Source organism: Notechis scutatus, chromosome 2 (assembly GCF_049901735.1).
Source record: "Notechis scutatus isolate UNSWTSFEM ecotype Mainland chromosome 2, rNotScu1.2, whole genome shotgun sequence".
Lineage (NCBI taxonomy): Eukaryota > Metazoa > Chordata > Lepidosauria > Squamata > Elapidae > Notechis > Notechis scutatus.
This window is the reverse complement of record NC_142010.1, coordinates 84,528,509-84,547,413: the sequence shown is the minus strand read 5'-3', so window position 1 is coordinate 84,547,413 and position 18,905 is coordinate 84,528,509. Positions and strand designations below refer to the sequence as shown.

At 40.0% G+C, this 18,905-nt stretch overlaps 1 long non-coding RNA gene across 3 annotated transcripts; it reads right to left on the bottom strand.

The window, feature by feature from the left end:
• Positions 1–793: 793 nt before the first annotated feature.
• On the bottom strand, positions 794–18,527 carry LOC148132108 (uncharacterized). Of its 3 annotated transcripts, none has more exons than XR_015747297.1 (4): positions 18,263–18,527; positions 17,570–17,644; positions 5,758–5,828; positions 794–2,340 (listed from the first exon to the last, which is right to left on the bottom strand). It is a non-coding gene; the product is annotated as an uncharacterized LOC148132108 (long non-coding RNA). The 3 variants fall into 3 exon arrangements; XR_015747298.1 differs by having other exon boundaries at positions 800–2,558; XR_015747299.1 differs by lacking the exon at positions 794–2,340 and adding an exon at positions 2,682–2,717.
• Positions 18,528–18,905: the final 378 nt, after the last annotated feature.

Genomic DNA, 18,905 nt, shown 5'->3' with positions numbered 1-18,905 from the left:
ATGCTGAGAGCCCCTAGGTTTTATGCCCTCTCTTCCTGGGTCTCAGGAACATTATTCTGATTGGTTGCTGTCAGAGGTCATAGCTAGCTTTGTAGGTTGTCTATGTGCTATGTTTGGCCGAAACCTGGGGGGTGATGTCTGAAGGAAGTAGATCTTTATTATGTAGAATAGACTGGCCCAGGCCTTAATGGCCCATTAACAAAGGTGGGAGGATTGAGTTTCTGCCTCTCTGAGTTTCTACTTCTCTTTTAGGGGAACTATTCTGCCTTTTTAGTATCTCCTAAAATATTTCATTTTTCTAGGAGAGGGGTGGGTTTTAACTTTCAACAGTATGACTGTACAACACATCAGTTTATGCATGAATATTCATGTGAGCATTTTCCAACCATCTAACATGACTTATGCAGAACAATTCTATCTTGAGGTTTTGGAAGGGGAAAAAAAAAACTACAGGTAATGTTCAGCTTATGACCACAATTGAGTTCAAAATTTATGTTGCTAATTGCAATAAATGTTACTACATGGACCATTGGCTTCAACTGACAAAAATAATACTGATTTTTGTAAACTAAAAATATGCCAGTTAAGTTATGTAAATGCTATTAGCACATTCTTTGTGATTGAAAGTGTATGTTTGAGTGTTTACAAAAAAAACCTATTGATTTCTTTTTGAGATCATTAGAGGGAGCAAAAAAAACCAACAACCCTACTCCAGGGAATTTCAGCAAAATATGCCAAACAACACACACTTCAGTAAAAAAAGAAAGAAAGAAAGAAACATCAGACTCGGTTATATCTCTAGAAGGATTTATTGAAGTAAATTGGAGAAATATACAGAGTTATCTATAAAGCTTCACAATCTGTCATATTAAAAACTCCAGCAGTCAAAAAGCATTAATAGCATTGACTAGATTAAAGGCTACTTTGGCAGCAGGTTAGTTCAGATGCCAAAAATGTGCCTGATCAAAAGTGTGCTGGCTGGCTGAAACAAAAAATAAATAAATGGGGCAGCTTGAGAACTGATACTCAAAACATTCTCATCATGCATCATGCTTTTGCTGATAGCAGGACAAAAGAAAGCTTTTTCATCCAAGTCCTAAAAGCAAGCCAATTCATGTGGGAGAAAAACTACAATCTTTCAAATAGTCTGATCTAAAAGTCAGGCTGGTTTTTACAACGGAAGTTAAATTATGTACCAGTCCCTGGATTGGACTTAAGGCCTGATTTGATACTTCAAACACAGCTTCAGGGTTTGTCGCAGGATCGTTGTTGGGGTATCAGAAGGTCACAGTGGCATCCATATCAGCACAACTAAAGTTCTCTTCCCCCGCCCCCTTTTAATGTGTAACAGAGATAAAAGCAGAGCAGGGCTTTCATTAAATTGGCAGGACTTTTTTTTTTTTTTAAACCTCCCCTATGGACATCTCTGGGCTGCTTCTTTAATGCCAGACCTGATCCTGTTCATGCTTCCCTTGACAGCATGTGGTCAAAACTGTAACTTTAAAATTTTTGGATTGAGTGGAATGAACGGCTACTCCAGTCAGAGGATTAAATTACATCCAAGTTCAAACAGGTAGCTTGAGGGGATTTTTGTCATTGTCGTCAGCTTTACCTGTCTCACAAAAACAATTCAAAGGAACCTAATAAAATAATTTCTAGGGTGGGTGGATAAATGCAGTCATAAAAGGAGAGACTGTCTTTCTGATAGTCACGTCCCAAATTGTAGGGTTTAAAAGGCTGATAATAAGAGTGACTCTTTCAAGACTCTTGATCCTTGGAGTCTTTCTAACATCCCTTTAAGCCATAAAAATGCCTTGCTAATAATGTATAAAGGACAGGAATACACTATGCTATCTTCATCTTATCCTCAGCCCACCATAAATACAGCTTACATTTTTCTTTAGTTCTTCTGGAGTTGAAGTGCTGTTTATCTCTTCTTCAAATAAATATTTTTCTGTGGACACAAACTACGATGCTTTATCAGTGATGCTGGGGATGACCCAATCAAGAATCAGTTGCTGGTCCAGGTATGATCCACCTTATTCACTCATTATCATCTTCCATGGCCCGTTTGGCTTGGACTCCAGGAGAACTCATACTTTGGCTTAGGAGCAAATTGAAAACAACCTTGGAGCTACTTCTTTTACAATCCATAGCTTCATTTGTAGTCCCCTGATGTCTCCTGCTCTTTATTAGTTCACTCTGGCATCTTGAATCCAAGTCCCAGGTATGGTATCTGTTTTGGCTGAGGAAGAGCTCATCTATTCATTTCATGGCATGTTGTTCTCCATGTCCCCTCATAACAGGACAATGTGCATGGTGATGAAAAGGGATTTATACCTGATTTGTTTCAAAAACAAATTATATTAAGGAACTGCAGAGGGGAAGCAGAATGTGAAATGTGGACAACAGCTATGACAACAGAAATATTTCTGCAGGCACTAGCAGCGTTAAAAGAGATATCACCTCTTCTCCACTACCAACTTCTCTTCTTTTGCATCACATTTGAAGGCTGAAATTGACCAGGCTGCAAGTCAATTGTATGTTTCCATATTAATCTGTCCAGGGAGGAGGGAAGAAAAAGAAAGCCATGGTTTTCTCAGCAAGGTTTTTTGGTAGGGTAAGTGCATCTCCCTGGAAATGAAGACCTATTGAGAAAGAATCTATTCCTTCTATTCCATCTATCTTTGGATTTTTCTGCCATTGCTTCCTTAATTCTGGCCAAAAAAAAACAGGAAGAATGGAGGAACCTCACTATCTCCCAACACAACACAGAAATATTAAACAATTAGTTTGCTTCTCCCATTGGAAGCAGGACCAAAACATCTCCCTACCTCAAGAGAAAGTGGAGAGGTAGATCCACTGTAGGGATGACCTCTCTTCACAGTAGCAAATCAACATTCGTTTGCTGAGCAAGGAAATACATCATTCATAGGCACCCACAATGGCTGGAGAAAGTGATGAAACATGCATCATGATTCATGAAACAGCTTACATACTTGGATCTGGCATTAGGATGGTTATGTTGTGATGTCACCATGCATGTTTCATCCTGTCTCCATCACAGTAGCTAGTGTGGGCATCTATGCATGTAGATTATTCAGCCCCTTTAGCATTTATAGATGACAGGATTTTGTTGGGAAGCAACTTTTTTATTGAAAGATAAAAACCCTGCTACAAATACAACACTTGCCCTAAAACTGGAGACAGATGGGTCCAAGCCTCTACAATATCCCACTTAAGTACTCTAGCTTCCCTTAGTCCCACCCCTATTACCCCATGCCCACAATCCCTATGATAAAGCCATCGCAACCAAAACCAACTATATTAGAATGAAAAGACAATTCTATCAGTAGCCAGTCTACTACATTCTGGGAGCATCCAGGCCCTGCATCATCTAAGGCCACAAATGATGCCATTTAGCAAAGTTTAAATGTTCACACTCACCCAGTGCAGTTCACAAATGTGGGTGTTCACAAATTGGCTGCTCTCTCCTGGTGAACCTGCTCTACAGCTAGATTGAAGGCCCCAGTTGATACAGGTCACCAATTCTAGTCCTGTGAAAGGGTGTCCAGAGGCTAGAGGATGGGAAGCAGCAACAACAGGGTTGTGGGCCAAGGTGCTGGCCAGAATGGATCTGGTTTACCAAGTATCGGCATGATGGATGCAGTTGAAGCTGATGTTTCTTCTGACCTTGCGAGGCCAGATCAGGAAACAGACACCACAGGAACAAATGCAACTTTACTTATTGTTTTATAATAAGATAGAATGTTCAAAAGCTGAGAGAGTGTTCCTTTCCTTCTTTTTTTATCCGAGAGAATTAGCATGGAAAACTTTTGAGTTTCTTCCTCCCTCCTGCTGAAGACTAAGTTGCTCTTTTTGTAATAGCTGCCAGATCGTCTTTGAAACTATCTCTGTACTCCTCTTCAAACCCCTTAGCTTAGATAAGAAGTTGGAGTGGTTAGCATAGTCATCTGCTAAGTAGCTCATGGGTAAATCCCACAGTAATTGGTTTAGTGTTCATAACCAATGATTGTCTTATGTGAAGTTGTTCCATTTTTGTCATTATATAAATCTGGATTCCCAACTTTTTAGAAGTTGTGGACATCACCATAATTCCTTTGAAGTCACCTTCACTACTTCATGTAAAAGCCAAGGTAACCATTTTGCTGTTTAAGATCACCGACTACCCATTTGTCTCATCAAATCAAAATACATGAGAGATGTTTCCATAACCAGGTTTCTGAGCTTTTTGTCTTTGTCACTGTCTTTGAGCCAGAAAACAAATGGGCAATGCCTCAAAAAAGAAATTATATGTGTGGCCTGGTGTTTATTGCCAGAATCACCTCATTTACTGTTATTTATTGAGTAAGATGTCTTGGATACACCAAGATCTAACCAGTAGATGGCAGTGTAGCATTACAAGTTTTGTATCTCTTTGCTGCTGTCTAATGACTCCCCAACAGGGTGTGCTGTAAAATAGAGAGACTTCAACTCTCTTTTATTTCAGAAGGTAAAATAATGCCTACTGTTATGTTAGAATCATGTGCTTCCCTTCAGGGATTCTCTTCCATTGTTGAATCAGTCCAGCTGCTTGCAGAAAAAGAATAGCTTTGGTGAATTTTTTGATGACCAAGGACCATGCTAAAAAAATATGGTGGCCTGAACTGCAGTGACTAGGGCAGTGCCATTATGATGCCATCAGTTGGATTTGGGGTTTGTTGTAGCCTAGAATCATCTAAAGATATTGCAAAGTGAATTCAAATAATGTGTCTTATCTTATCCCTTGGTGATTTTCTTTCCAGAACAGTGTCCAAGTGACTAATTTTCAGTGTGGTTTGAAGAAGAACGCTAATAGGATTTTAGTGTGTTATCATATTCAGTGTATAAAAGTATGAAAACACGCATAATTTTCTGAAATGCTTAATTTTTTGAAATCATTGTACATAAAGTCTAGAATACCCTTCTCATACAAGCTTTGTGCTAAGCTTGACTAGAATTTCTGGGAAGTACAAACCTAACATATCTGGAAATTGACAGATTAGGTTTAAAGCCCAAATTATTTATGCAAACTTTTTTGACTTTTAAGGCAAGACAGCTACAGAATTGTCAACTCAGTAAGAGAAATGGTAGAGAATGGCTTATTTTTCCCTCCCTTTGACCTTTGGAGAGAAGGCCTGATTTTTCAGTTTTGAGGGCAAACATAGCTGGGCTTCTGCAGCTCCCTATTATCCATTCCTTTGAATTACTGACCACTTCCTGTAACTGCTTCACATTTAGAACTTTTTTCTAAAGAATCTTCTAGTGAAAAAGAAAAAAAGTGTGAAGTTCTTAGAGCAGAAAGGCAAGAGGTGATCTAGACTCCTATTACTGTGCCAATCCTCCCAGAAAATCCAGCTGTTTTTCATTTCTGCAAGAAGGTCATTTGACAGTTATCCACCTCAGCTTGTAGCATACAGTTTGTTTCTGATATCACAGGGAGAATGAAACCTCTGTGTGTCTTTATTGGCCTAGGATATGCCTTTTAAGAATTCAAAGCAAACACAATGGGGAAAAAAAACAAAGATCAGCAGTATTTAAGGCAACCTGACTCAGCTGAGATTGAAAATGAAATTTAGGTGCATGCAACATTCCCCTTTTCTATAAAATGGGGGAAAATTGCTTAATTGTTCATGTATTGCCCAGAATCAAACCCATTTCCAATTAAGGCAACACTTGCTTATCTTACTTGTCCCGTAAGCAATTATTTTTAATAACCTGAAAGATGTAGAGACATAAGCTGAGGGTAAGGATATTCTTGTATTTGCTAATAAGAACAGAAGAAGCCACTGAAAATCAAGAAATGAACAAGAAGTACAAATGAGCAAGGATATTACTATTGAACAGGTGTATAAGGTCTTGAAAAAACAGCTGAAAGTTTAGCCATAATTTATGGGAGGAAGTTTGCTTAAAGAGGTTTTATTTTTTTCTGCAATAATAGCCAGTACTTTTTTTAAAATAAAAATTATTACTTTTCTTGTTAAGTCAACCCCTTCTCCTTTCTTCTCTCTATCCTGTTTTATCCCAACACTTTCCCTTCAGTTTCCAGTATAGATATCCTTCTTTCTCCCTTGATTTATTTTCTTGTTGCTATTTCTACTGGAAGAAAGAAAAAGAGCATGTCTATGTAATATTCTGTGCTTCTCTAAGTAACACTAGTTTGTATACGAAGGGATATTAGGAACCATAATGCAGATTAGGGATTAAATAATTGTAAATGTGAGGCAACTAAGTGTAATCATTAGTTTAATAACTGAATTTAACACTATTAGTTCTAACCCAACTTAATGGTTGACTTTAGGTAGATACGTAGATATGCACAGACACACAAGCAGGATGGGCTGCTGGGAGTTTGCAGGGGTTCAGAGAGTCCCTAGCTAAGATTCCGTGCAGTTTGGAAAACCCCAAATCCCACTCCTCACTGCCCCCCCCTTCCCCTCCCAGGAGTCCCCACATGGCCTGTTTTGAACGCAGGTAAGTGCAGGGCGTGCGTGGAGGCTTGGGGAGGGTGAAAAACAGGCTTCCTGGAAGTTCCGGAAAGCTGGAAATGGGCCTGTTTCCAGCTTCCAGAGAGCCTCCGGAGCCCAGGGAGGGAATAAACACCCACCACCACCATGGTGCAGGAGGTAATTAGGCCATGCCCGCCATAGCCACACCCATCCAGCAACCAGGCAGAGAACCCCTTGCTAAAATTTTTGAAGCCCATCCCTGCACACAAGCATGGTGCATGGACACATTTGTTGGTTATGGGCAAATCTGCAGTTTGCATCCTAAGTGGATATACACTTAGTCTAATTTTGCTTCTGTGTACTCTTTTTAGAGATGATGGTTGAAGTTTTCGTAAGTTCAGGGACATTTTCCTTTCACAATAATATTGTGTTTTTTGTCATTGTGCAAGGTCAGTTGAGTAACTAATCAATCTTGAACAGGGTAGCCATAATTTTAAGGTTTAGTTATGACTGAACATGAATATAATGGTGCCATAATATAATAATCTTAACAATATTTAGATAAAATAGATAAGTTTGTCATTTTTTTTACTGTGAGCAGACTGGTCCACTTTAAAATTGAAATTCTGTTGCCTCTCTCAAGAGAAAGTATATATCTACCCAAACACATATGTAACACACATATACAAATGCTATATACATACATAAATATACCTGTACCCATACACACACACACACACATGATATATATACAGACAAACACAATACAGAAGCCTGATGATGGCAGATGAGATTCTGCCGAAACATTGCTACAACTTTAAAAGCACAACTACAATGACGTGGGAAAATACCTGAACAAAGCTGAATACCATACATGTAAGTACCCAAAACTTAAGAAAAACACACACACACACACACACACACACATATATATATATATATATATATATATATATATATATATATATATATATATATATATATATATATATATATGTTTTCTGAGGTTCTCGCGGGTATTTGTATGTGGATCTTTGGGAGAAAACCCGAATAACCAAAGATCCACATATATATATATATATATATATATATATATATATATATATATATATGTTTTCTTAAGTTTTCGTGGTACTTACATGTATGGTGTTCGGCTTGGTTCGGGTATTTTCCCATCGTCATTGTAGTTCTTTTAAAGTTGTAGCAACGTTCAGCAGAATCTCATCTGCCATCATCAGGCTTCTGTTAATTCGTCTGTGGGTCAGACTGTAAAAGTCTGACCCACAGACGGACACAATACAGAAGCCTGATGATGGCAGATGAGATTCTGTTGAAACGTTGCTACAACTTTAAAAGAACTACATGGCGTGGGAAAATATCCGAACCAAGCCGAACACCATACATATATATATATATATATATATATCCTTCAGCTTTGTTCGGGTATTTTCCACGTCATAGTAGTGGTGCTTTTAAAGTTGTAGCAATCAAGATACAAAAAGAGCCAAAAACAGACAGAAGATATTAGAGACACCAATCAAGCAGAACACAGCAAACTCCGAGACCAATAAACACAGACCAAGACTCCCAACCAATCAGGATGAAGAAAAAACCATTCTGGCACAGCAATAGGCTGCCCCAAATTTAAATCTGAAACCACTGTAAAAGTCTGACTCACAGACAGACACAATACAGAAGCCTGATGATGGCAGATGAGATTCTGCTGAAACGTTGCTACAACTTTAAAAGAACTACAATGACGTGGGAAAATACCCGAACCAAGCCGAACACCATACATATATATATATATGGATCTTTGGTTATTCGGGTTTTCTCCGCGTAAGATTGAAGTATCTAGGCAACATTTCGATGAAGTCTCATTCATCATCTTCAGGCTTCTGTCTTCAGCTCTGTGCTTCTCAGAGTGGTTGAATGACAGAATTGCCTGAGAAGCACAGAGCTGAAGACAGAAGCCTGAAGATGATGAATGAGACTTCATCGAAACGCTTGCCTAGATACTTCCAATCTTACGTGGGAGAAAACCCGAATAACCAAAGATCCACATACAAATACCCGCGAGAACCTCAGAATGAATATATATATATATGGTATTCGGCTTGGTTCGGGTATTTTCCCACGTCATTGTAGTTGTTCTTTAAAGTTGTAGCAACGCTTCAGCAGAATCTCATCTGCCATCATCAGGCTTCTGTATTGTGTCCGTCAGATGCCCCAAACTATACGGCCTCCCAAAAATACACAAAGAAGGCATACCTCTCAGACCCATAGTCAGCTCCAGAGGAGCACCACTACAAAACCTAGCTAAACACCTAGCAAAAGAGCTACAGCCCCATGCTGAAACAGCAGCTTCTCATGTAAAAACTCATACCACTTCTTGGAAATGATCAAAGATCTACACGTGGAGCAAGAAGATCTGCTTGTAAGTTTTGACGTGGTTTCACTATTCACTCAAGTCCCGATAAAAGAGACCCTTGAAATCATCAAAAATAAATACCAACCAGCTAAACACCTCATGGAACTAACAGAACACTGCTTAACCAACACATATTTCATATACAAAGGACAAAGATACAAACAAATAGAAGGAGCTCCCATGGGATCACCACTGTCACCTGTCATTGCAAACCTGTTCATGGAAGAATTCAATCCAGAGCCCTGGCCAATGCCATCCTCAAACCCAAACTATGGTTAAGATACATCGATGACACATTCGTGATTTGGCCCCATGGACAAGAAAACCTAAACAATTTCCTAACACACCTAAACAGCGCACACCCCAAAATCAAGTTCACCATGGAAACAGAAACAAACAAACAACTACCATTCCTAGATGTACTAATCTACAAAAAAAACAGATGGCACACTAGGACACACCATATACCAGAAGAAAACACACACCAACCGCTACCTCAACGCCCAATCCCACCACCACCCAGCACAGATAAACTCCGTGGCTAAAACACTAATTACCAGAACCAAACGCCTGGCAGACAAGACACACATTAAGACTGAACTATGCACCCTGACTAAAATATTGACAGCCAACGGCTTCCACAAAAGCAAAATCACCAACTTGATCCACAAAAACACACTGAGACATAATAGAGACCCAGAAGATGAATAGACCCATGGAACAGCTGTCCTGCCCTACATAAGAGGCACTACAGACAAAATTAGTAAGATACTATACAGACACCACATCAAGACTGCCTTCAAAACAGACAGAAAAATAGCAGCCATCCTCAGAAACCCCAAAGACAAAATTGACCTGGAAAACCAAGGCATATACGAAGTCCCCTGTGCATCATGCCCGGCCACATACATTGGACAGACCAATAGAAGAATAAGCACCCGCCTGGATGAACACAAAAATGCAGTCAAAAAGCTGGAACACACTTCCTCAATAGTCCAACACATGGAAGCCACAGGTCATAGCATCAACTTCAATGGCACCAAAACCCTGGCCACTATAGAAAACCCTAATCACAGAATCATCAGAGAAGCCATAGAGATTGAAAAAAGACCAGAAAGCATGAATAGAAGAGATGATTCCACCAGGCTGTCAATCATTTGGAAGCCTGCACTCACAAACAAAAAATCTCCACACCACAAGCCAGGCAAACACCTGGGCACAAACAGATCCCCTGATACTTCCAGCTCAAACACATCCCAACCAGGCACCCAGATGAAACCCAGCTTCCTAACTAATGATAGCCATCCATTTACCCGAAGCCAAGCTGCACTAAAGGCCTCCAATAAAGCAACACAATGCTGCCAGCCAATCAAGATACAAAAAGAGCCAAAAACAGACAGAAGATATTAGAGACACCAATCAAGCAGAACACAGCAAACTCCGAGACCAATAAACACAGACCAAGACTCCCAACCAATCAGGATGAAGAAAAACCATTCTGGCACAGCAATAGGCTGCCCCAAATTTAAATCTGAAACCACTGTAAAAGTCTGACTCACAGACGGACACAATACAGAAGCCTGATGATGGCAGATGAGATTCTGCTGAAACGTTGCTACAACTTTAAAAGAACAACTACAATGACGTGGGAAAATACCCAAACCAAGCCGAATACCATACATGTAAGTACCATAAAACTTAAGAATATATATATATATATATATATATATATATATATATATATATATATATATATGTATGTATGTATGTATGTATGTATGTATGTATGTATGTATGTATGTATATATATATATTTTCTGAGAACCTCAGAAAACAAATATTGCACCTCTACGGGAGGAAACCCACCATCTGACCAGGACTTATGAAAAACTTGAAGTCCAAAGAGCTTCCATTTTATGTGACCTCGCATTCCTATGCAACTGCCGAGATCAAAATTTAATTCCCACAAGCTTCCAATTGAAATTCCACACCAACACAGCAGCCACCAAACGCATCCTAAAAAGAACAGAATTGGCCCTAATTAGAAATGAACTTCACACAAAAAGATTTCTCCTAGACCAAATCAACAAAGATCTTCTTACACTTCACCTCAGACTCAGCAACAAGATTCACCCTTACTTTGGGACAACCAAACAACTCGCTGTCTGGAGAGCCGAAACACAGACCACCCTCAAGACAGACACACACACCAACAAACTCAGAAAACTACAACAATGCCAGAAACCAACTCCCCCCTCACAACCACACATGAAACAAACAGTGCACAACATCTCAGACAAGATCCTCACCAGCCGAAACCAAGGTCCTTTCAAAAGGATTCAACTTTGCTGTTGCTCCCAAACACATCCCCACAGAAACCATCATATGCGGAGTTGAAACCAGCCTGACCAAAACCAACCCTGATGAGGCTAATAGAATCAGACTCGAAATCACCAACATCCTCTGCACTAGCAAACCACCCAAAAGCAACTTATCCAAAGAAGAACAAACTGCACTACGTAACCTGAAAGAAGACACCAGCATAATAATCCTACCAGCAGACAAGGGCAACGCAACAGTGGTTATGAACACATCTGACTACCAAACCAAGTTAACCAACCTACTCCTAGACCCCACATACAAACCCCTAAAGACAGACCCCACCACCTACCTAGAAAAACCACCAGATCCAAAATAAAAGCCTCCCCCATCAGTGAAGAAATCCAGCAAAGAATCATACCCAGAGAGAAATCATCCAGATGCCCTAAGCTTTATGGTCTCCCAAGATACACAAAGAAGGAACTCCACTTAGACCAATAGTCAGCTCCATAGGCTCACCTCTACAAAACCTAGCCAAATTTCTCGCCAAACAACTACAGCCCTATGCAGAATCCATCAACTCACATATAAGAAACTCATTCCAGTTCATCGAGATCATAAAGAAACAAAACTTACAACCCAGCGACCTACTAGTTAGCTTCGATGTCATATCCCTCTTCACCCAAGTGCCAATAAAAGAAGCCTTGACAGCCATCCAAAACAAATACAACCCCCAAGCACATCCTAGATCTGACCAACCACTGTCTATCCAATACATACTTCACCTACAATGGACAAAAATACAAACAAATAGAAGGAGCACCCATGGGATCACCCTCTCACCTGTCATCGCAAACCTCTACATGGAACACTTTGAAACACAAGCTCTAGAAAAATATGATCACAACCCAAACTCTGGCTCAGATACGTAGATGACACCTTCATAATCTGGCCACACGGGAAAGAAAAACTGAACAACTTCCTCACACACCTCAACAGCCTACACCCCAAAATACAATTCACCATGGAAACAGAAGCTAACAATCAACTTCCCTTCCTAGATGTCTTGGTATACAAAAACCCAATGGCTCCCTAGGACACACCATCTACCAAAAGAAAACACATACAAACCGCTATCTACACGCACTCTCACACCACCACCCAGCACAGATCAATTCCGTAGCTGAGACACTCATCTCCAGAACAAAATGCTTAGCTGATGAACAACACCTAAAAACCGAACTAAACACTCTCACCAACGTACTAACAGCCAATGGATTTCAAAGAAAGAAGATCACCCACCTAATCCAAAAAGAAACCCCAACCAAAATCCAAGACAGAGAACAAAGAGAACGGCAAAGCCCTCCTCCCATATATAAAAGGCACTACAGACAAAATCAGCAAGATCCTCCAAAACACAACATTAAAACAGCATTCTGCACAAACAGAAAAATATCCACCATCCTAAGAAACCCTAAAGACAAAATCGAGTTAGAAAACCAAGGAGTATATGAAATCCCTGCACTGCCTGCCTCACCACATACATTGGACAAACTAACAGAAGAATAAGTGCACGTGTTGAAGAACATAAGAACTCAATCAAAAAGAAGAACCAACCTCTTCCCTGGTCCAACACCTCAAAGCCACAGGACATGAGATTGACTTTAAAAATACCAGAACTATCGCCAAAACTGAACACCACAGCAGCAGAATAATCAGAGAAGCCATAGAGATAGAAAAACGCCCACACAGCATGAATAAAAGAGATGACACCTCCGCTTACCAGCCATTTGGAAACCCGCCCTCATGAACAGACGAGTACCCAACATGATAAATGACACCAGACCCACACCCATGAGGGCCACACAAGATGCCACCACCACACTTCCACGTAAAAATCAGACTCACACCCACACAGAAGATGAGACACGACCACAGACCAGAAGCCGCACTGCAGCTGCATCACTACCCACTTCAAACTCCTCTGAACCATACATGAAGCTAACTGACCCCCACCATGAAGATGTGGCACACCACGAACTCAAGCCAAACGAACACAGACCCAGACCCCAAACTCAAAGCCATATTAAAAACCCAAAATGCTACATCACAGCCACCCGCTCAGGACATCACATCAGAAAACTCAAGAAATTACACCTCAAGAACTCAAGAAGTCACAACACAGCAAATGACCCAGGATATCACAGCACAAGACCAAGGATACCACAGCAATAAATCTCACAAGGTCATCACACAACCCATTACCCAAGCTGTTACTACACAGGAGGCTAATCGAAAAGAGATCAAAACACAAACGACCCAGGAGATTACAACGCAAGACCCAGGATACCACAACAAAAGAACTCACAAGCCCATCACACAACCCATTACCCAAGCCGTTAAAACACAAGAGGCTAACGACCCAGGAGATGACAGCACAAGATCCAGGATATCTCTACAACAAAAGGCCATTACACAGCCCATTATACCAACATCAACTCCATCAACCAATCAAGAGGCTGCAGCAGCCAACCAGCCCAGCACACCATCCCCCACCACTTGTATATATAGAGAGATGGCAGCTCCGGTCACACACTGCTTGCACTGGCACTAAGCCGAAAGCACCAGTTGAAGATGGCGAGTGGGACCTCGCCGAAACGTTGCCTAGATACTTTGAACCATACGGGAGAAAACCCGAATAACCAAAGATCCATATATATATATATATATATATATATATATATATATATATATATATATATATATATATATATATATATATATATATATATATATATATATATATTCGTAGATTTTCACGGGTACAGTTATGTAGGTCTAGGTATGTTTGGGTCTTTTCCGTGTAAGATTAAGAGTATCTTGGTGACATTTTGGTGAGATCCCACTCGCCATCCTCAGGCTGGTGCTTTCGGCCGTGCCAGTGCAAGCAGAAAGCACCAGCCTGAGGATGGCGAGTGGGACCTCTGCTGAAACGTCGCCAAGATACTCTTAATCTTACACGGAAAAGACACGAACATACCTAGACATATATATATATATATATATATATATTTATTTATATATATATATTTATATGTATGTATGTATATGTATATGTATATGTATATGTATATGTATATGTATATGTATATGTATATGTATATGTATATGTATATGTATCACTGTCCATTTTGAATACAAAGTGGGAAAAGGAAACTTGAGAGTTCACAAGGTTGATGCTATGTGGAACAAAACTGTGACTAAATAAAAAAAAAATATTGGAATCTGATGATGCTCAGAGTCAAATAAATATGCAAGCAAAGTATTGCTGTGAGAGTGTACTGGCCAACTTCGTGGGAGCAAGCAGAGAAAGTTTAAGTCAGCTTGGAGTGTTTAAATTTAAGAGAACTTAAGTCAGCCTGGGGTGATTTCCATTTCCTTTGACTTAAAGCAACTCTTCGGAGGTGAAAGCCACCTTGTGATTCTAAGGCTTCGTATTCTTTCCAGCGTGTCTGCTGTAGCCCACTCCAAAGCATTGTTATGATGTCATCTGAATGGAATGGGATGGAACAGTCCAGCTCAATAACATCACAAAGGCTGTTAAGCAATTCATTCCACCCTTATCTGGATGTCTTTCATTCCTGTTTTGTCAAGATAGGGGGATGTGGTGTGATCTGATCTTAGCTGCCAAGTGACCTTGCAATTATTTTCAGCAGACCTTTCCATTTGTGGTGGAGGATGATGTTTTCTGAGAAGGTTAATTCCACTTATAATCCTGCATGCTGACTTGGAGCTCTTTGAGAAGATTGAATTGTTGTACATTTATGAAAACATAAAAGAAGGCAGACTGGGCCACAGTCCAGAGGGGCTGAGCTCTGATAGCTTCTAGCTTATGTTATATCACCAAACCCAGCCTAACTGGTAGCTGCAAGAAAACATACACTTGGCTCCACTGGAACTAACAGTGCCATTGTATAAATCAATGCAGTCCTTCAGAGTAATTTCATAAAATTGTAGAACTGGAGTTAGCAGTAAGGATTTACTTGAATGACACCTTCTATCTATAGTCTATGGCTTTTTTGTGGTCTGCAGACCATGAGGTCCCAAAAGATCTGGGGCACTAGATTTGGACTTCCAACAAACTTAAAAAATGGAATTGAATTGTGTCACCACAACACATATGCAACAATCTACCCACGTCTAATGGGTTTTTTAAAAAAAGTTTTAGCAAATTATTGGACATGACAGTTTTAAAATGTATGGCACCAAAACTGGATACAATTCTAATAAAGGAGTTTGACCATGAAAATAGAAAATAACTGGCTGTTCCCCTTATTGTAGTTTTGTTTTATCATGTCAGTCAATTGTATTTTCTTTTGTCATAGATTTGTAATGTGGTTCATTAACATTTGTTGTGTCTGGAACTTGATGCTGTTAGAGATTCTATGCAGGAACCACAGGAAAAAAAATGATACAACTCAGAGGCATTCAGACAAGCTCAAAACCTGCAGCCAAAGACTCAGTGTGTGGTCTAATAATCTTTTTAATCGCTTCACTAATTCCAACAAATGTGAAATGTTAAAACTGGAATCAGAACTAGAAATAACACAAAGTGGACATGTCTATCACCACTTCAAGCTGGGATAGTAAATTTCATTGATTCTATTTCTTTCCTGGTAAAATTGATTTATTCATGAAAAAAAAAAACCTACAAAACAATGAGATATGTCAAGGAGGATTTAAATATTGCAGATTTTGTTTCTAATCATGTCTCCAGTCAGTTCAAACAACAATTGCTATTTTTTGAATAATTTCTGACTATGAGCGATAAAAGGAATTGACCTTAAACATTCCTTCAAAACTGTTTGCCAAGAAGTAATTGGGCAAACAAGCCAGCCAGAAACTTCATCACAAAACCACCAAGAGGAAGCAGAGGTGGTATTCAGCAGGTTCTGAGCAGTTCTGGAGAACCAGTAGTGGAAATTTTGAGTAGTTCAGAGAACCGGCAAATACCACCTCTGACTGGAAATTTTACAGTATCCTTCCCCTGTCATGCCCACCAAGCCATGCCCACAGAACCAGTAGTAAAAAACATTGAATCCCACCACTGAGAGGAAAGTATGTTGGGTGGACTGTCTTGAAGTCATGGACAAGACGAAACAGCTGTGTCTATGGTATTCAGCCACCTAGGAGAGGTTATGGCAATTGTGCACGACTTACTAAATGATCAGGAATGGGAAGTCTCAAAATCTTATTCCCATCTCTGAGACAATTAGTTTCTGGACTTGAGTGCTTCCTGAGGTGTATCTTGTGCAGACATGGATAGCTTTTATTGGAGTCTGTATAATGTGTTGTTTTCATTTATGTGGTCTATGAGAGTATATTTTAATAAACCAAACTAAACAAATCAGTTTGCACTTTATGTAACTGTGAAGAGAACAAGAATGTCAGGGTTCACTAAAAGGAACAGTTCAGCTCAAGAGTCTTCAAACTTGGCAAGTTTAAGACTTGTGGACTTCAACTCCCAGAATTCCTGAGCTAACATGACTAGAGGAGGAATTCTGGGAGTTGAAGTCCACAAGTCTTAAAGCTGTCAAGTTTGAAGACCCCGGAGCTGTTAACCCAACTTTTTTTTACTTTCCAGTACAGGTAGTATGACCACAATTGAGACAAACATTTCTGTTGCTAAGGAGACATTTGTTAAGAGAATGTTGTCTCATTTTACAACCTTTCTTGCAACAGTTGTTAAGTGAATCTGGCTCCCTCATTGACTTTGCTTGTCAGAAGGTTGCAAAAAAATGATCACGTGATCACATGACACTGCATCTGTCACAAGTGCTGAATTTTGATCACGTGTTCATGCAACAGTTATAAGTGTGAAATATGGTCATAAATTTTTTCAGTGCTGTTGTAGCTTTGAATGGTCACTAAACTGTTGTAAGTGGTGGACTACCTGTATAACCAGATTGAAATGACGTTAGTGACTAGTCACCAGGCTGGAATAATGCAAAAATAGTTTTACTGTCTGTTAACCAATCTGATATCTAACTTATTTTTCCACTAATGGAAAACTTCCTTTTCTTTGTCCAAGTTATACCAACTTGTGTTTTTCCAGTGGTTTGGCTGCTGCTCACAGAAAACGTTAATCATTGTGGCTTTGAGATTTCTGATGATAATGCACTTGAATGCCTAACTGCATCTTCTACCTCAACATGCAAACAAAATTTTGCAGATAACCAGGAGGCCTTGGATGATATACATGAGGTGAAGCTTGAATTATTCCCACTGCCTCCCCCGCCCCCGAGGGCAACTAGATATTATTTTCACTTACCTGGAGCACATCTTGCTCTTGATTCATCATACACAATTCCCCCCACCCCCCGCCTTCAATATTGCTGCGATGTGTCTGAAAAGCAAGAACACTTTAAATGACTGTGTCTACATCTTCTCAAGAAAGAAAGGATTTAGAGGGTCCAGACCAAAATCATAAAACCATGCTACTTTATTATAGTTTTCTTAAAACATTCAAGTGCTGCCTGAGAATGTGATTATGTGGGGTGTCCCACAGTAGCATGGAGAATGAGAGAGCCAAAATTATTCTCCTCAGCAGAGAAGCTAATAGCCAGACAAGATTACAGGGATCAGTGCCAGCCATTTTGCCATTCCTTTTCACAGTCAGAATGAGCAGCATTAAAAGAACCATGGCAGATTTGATCAGAGTTCACAAATGAGAATTTTACAATGAATTCTGGATTTTCCCCTACGTTTTGATAAATGTAGGAAGAATAGCCTCCAAAAGCCTGGGACGAGATGGGAGATAACCAGGCTGAACCTCAGGGAGGGTTCAGACCAGAGGTGGTATTCAGCAAGTTCTGGCCAGTTCTGGACAACCAGTAGAGGAAATTTTGAGTAGTTCGGAAAACCGGCAAATACCATCTCTGACTGGAGACTTTACAGTATCCTTCCCCTGCCACGCTCACCAAGCCACGCCCAAAAAACGGTAGTAAAAAAATTTGAATCTCACTACTGCTTCAGACACGTTGTAAGTCACAAGTAGTTGCATGCCTACAAGAGATCTAAGTCCGGCCCATCTTGAATGCCTCTCTTATCTCCTGCTCATTTCTCTTGACAGCCAGTTGGTCAGATTCTTGTAGAGAGCTTAAGCTTGCAATAAATCTTTATACTCATTTGAACTGCCTGAATATCCTGAGTTCTCTGGCTTTGACAAAGAGAAGCTTTCTGCTCCCATATTTGTGCCAGTAGCATTTGACACCATCCCATGTGCATCTTCTGATATGCCTCTTGAAATCTCTGCTATTGCAAAATCACATACAGGTAGTTTTGGACTTATGACCGGTTGCTTAGCAACCAGTCAAAGTTACAACAGACCTCCTCAGGGTTACCTATGACCTGGATTCAAAGTTTTGCCAGCTGCCCTGTCTCTCCCAGGGTCATGTGATTGCAGTTAGGACATTCTGTAACTGGCTGTTTACATTGTCCCACAATCACACAACTGCAATTTATTTTATTTTTTTGCTGGAAACCACTTCTGATTTCTGACAAAAGATGCCCATTGCAGACATTGGATTTGCTTGACAACTGCCGCATTCGCTTAATGACTGCTGCAAGAAAGATTGTGAAATTCAATGCAGGCATTTATTGACCTA